Raw genomic sequence first — 2,698 nt, 5'->3', positions numbered from 1 at the left:
TAGGGAATGTCTGTTTAAAAAATATAGAAGGCAGCCGGGCTCGACACCGAAGGTAGGTCAGACTTTGCTAAGCAGTCTACAAATCTCATCTGAAGGTACATGGGTGAAAAAACATAATGTCCTGCACCAGGAGAAAAGCCTCGGTTTTATGGGGAACATTCAGAGGCTATCCAAAGAGTCGGCTATGGGAACAGGCTGGCTGAGTTAAGCTCCATCCTTCTAGAAGCACGAGAATCAAATGTAGGGAGACCTGTGATTGTGTTCAAAGCCATGGAGTGAATGGCAAAAATAGAGGCAAAACTTTCTGTAAGATAGAGAGATTTAAGAACAACCTTGTACAAGAGTGCTGCTCCAGTCAGCAGAACGCTAGGCCTGTGCAACCAGCCTCTGGCCAAAGGAAAAGCTTCGGGCATTTCTGTTTGGTTAGATGAGCGATTGCATTCCATTAGAAAATAACCACCTTGTAAAATAAATCACCACGAGCCATTCCATCCAGCTTCCAGAAACTAGCTCTTTGGGGAATCTAACAGACTATGAATATAACGACCATGAGAAGGACTTAGTAAGGAACTAAGTTCTAGGTCCCAACTTTGCCAGGTCCACACTATGGTGGGATTTTACAGGGGACATTTATCCCAGGTATAAATGGGGAGCGAGAAAGATGATCTCTAGGGTCTCTTCCAGTTGTAGCAGAGTCTACTATTTCAGTTAAGCACTGAAAATAACTGAAGCAGTCTGGAAGGCTATACATCAGAACGTTACCAGAGGGTTCCTCCAGGGAGGAGGATTTGGGCTGGGGCTTGCACAATTGGAAAGAAAACCATCAGAGAACATTTCCAGTAAGGAAAAATACAGAGGGAGAAGCAATTTTTTTTTAAATGAACCATTAAGCCAGGAAAAGTTCCAGTAAGATATAAAATAATAAAGTATAGAAGTTCAGATATCAAAAGGCTGCTTGTAGTTGGAGTCAATGGAGGGTTTTGGAGGAGCCAGCGACGGTGATCTGGCTTCCTTACTTTTGCTCTTGCCCGGTTGGGCAGCCCAGGGCAGAACCATGAGAAAGTATTCCATTTCATCTAAATCCTGACCCTTCAGGGACCCACCCTCCTTGCCCAGTGACAGAGGAGTGGAAGTGTGGCTGCCCAGAGACCCATCTCTTAACTCCCCGAGTAGTACATAATCTGGTTTTCTGGTCCTACGTTAAGGAAGGCCCTGCACTCACTGTGCTATTTTCCCTGGCGATTCCGGCATTGCCGGTGCCGCTTTCACCTTGGCTCTCCTCTGCCACGGCCAGCTCCTAGGGCCGCAGATTAGTTATCTGCGCTGTTGTAAAATTCAGGGGAGCCTACTCAGTTGACCAGGTACTCACTCTGCAAGAGTGAGGACCTGGACTCGGTCCCCAGGACCCGTGTGTAAAAACAAAATCAGAGCGTGTTGGTCCATACCCCCAGCACTGGGGAAGCTGAAACAGAGGGATCTCCTGGTCTTGCTGGTCAGCCAGGCTGGCATAAGCAGTGAGTGCCAGGGCAATGAGGAACCCTATTCCCAAAAACAGGGTGGATGGAGACTCTGTTTTCAGGAGTTTTTCATAGTTATCAGTGACCCTGTAAACTGAACCCCCAAACTTGTCCTTTATTTCTGGGGGAAGACCCGGCTGAGGCTGTAGGGGTAATGGGTTTTCCAGTCGGTTGCCCTTCAGATCACTGTCACAGATTGTCAGAGTTCCAATGAAAAGTGCGAAGCCTAGGTTGATCGTTGACCAAGGAGGTGGCAGTAAGTTCACTATTGGAGGAGCCAAGGGAAATTCTGACATTTTAAAGAAAAAGTGGAATAAACACTGGGAATCCAACACTGCAGCGCCCTGTTGAAGCTACAACATTGTATTTGCAGCATAAATAGCATGTCCAGTGTCTACTTCCAGACTCAAAGTATGGTTCTCACTTTCCCTGTCCAAACTCTCACTTCTAGCGTCTAAGACACACATACTGGAAAGAAATTAAAGTCTTAAGAACCAAAAGAATAAAAAATCAGCCTCACCGCGTTACTTACCTCGACTCTTAGCTATCGGGAACTACAGTAAACAGGGCCAGGTGTCTGCTCGGTCACCCTCACCTTCTAATCCATAGCTACCATGCATGACTGCATCTCCATCCACGTTGGCCAGGATCATGTCCAGATCAGCAATGCCTGCTGGGAACTCTACTGCCTGGAACATGGCAGCCAGCCTGACGACCAGATGCCAAGTGACAAGACCATGGGCGGGGGGGAGACGACTCCTTCAGCACCTTCTTCAGTGAGACAGGCGCTGGCTAGCATGTGCCCCTGGCAGTGTTCGTAGACCTGGAACCCACGGTTATTGATAAAGTCTGCACTGGTACCTACCGCCGGCTCTTCCACCCTGAGCAGCTCATCACAGGCAAGAAAGATGCTGCCTGTGGCCACAACATCAAAGGCAAGGAGATCATTGACCTTGTCTTGGACAGAGTTCACGAACTGGCTGACCGGTACACAGGTCTTCAGGGCTTCCTGGTTTTCCACAGCTTTGGTGGGGGCACTGGCCCTGGGTTCACCTCCCTGCTGCTAGAGTGGTTCTTTTGAGTTCTCCATCTACCCAGCCCCCCAGGTTTCCACCGCTGTGGTTGAGCCCTACAATTTCATCCTCACCACCCACATCACCCTGCCTGGAGCACTTTAATTG

General features: G+C 48.5%; 1 pseudogene; it reads left to right on the top strand.

Annotated features, from left to right (window-relative positions):
• Positions 1–2,131: 2,131 nt before the first annotated feature.
• LOC101987429 overlaps positions 2,132–2,698 on the top strand; it is a 1,844-nt pseudogene continuing 1,277 nt past the window's right edge.

The sequence above is a fragment of the Microtus ochrogaster genome, chromosome 24 (assembly GCF_000317375.1).
Source record: "Microtus ochrogaster isolate Prairie Vole_2 chromosome 24, MicOch1.0, whole genome shotgun sequence".
NCBI classification, from domain to species: Eukaryota; Metazoa; Chordata; class Mammalia; order Rodentia; family Cricetidae; genus Microtus; species Microtus ochrogaster.
This window is presented reverse-complemented; position numbering and strand designations above follow the sequence as displayed.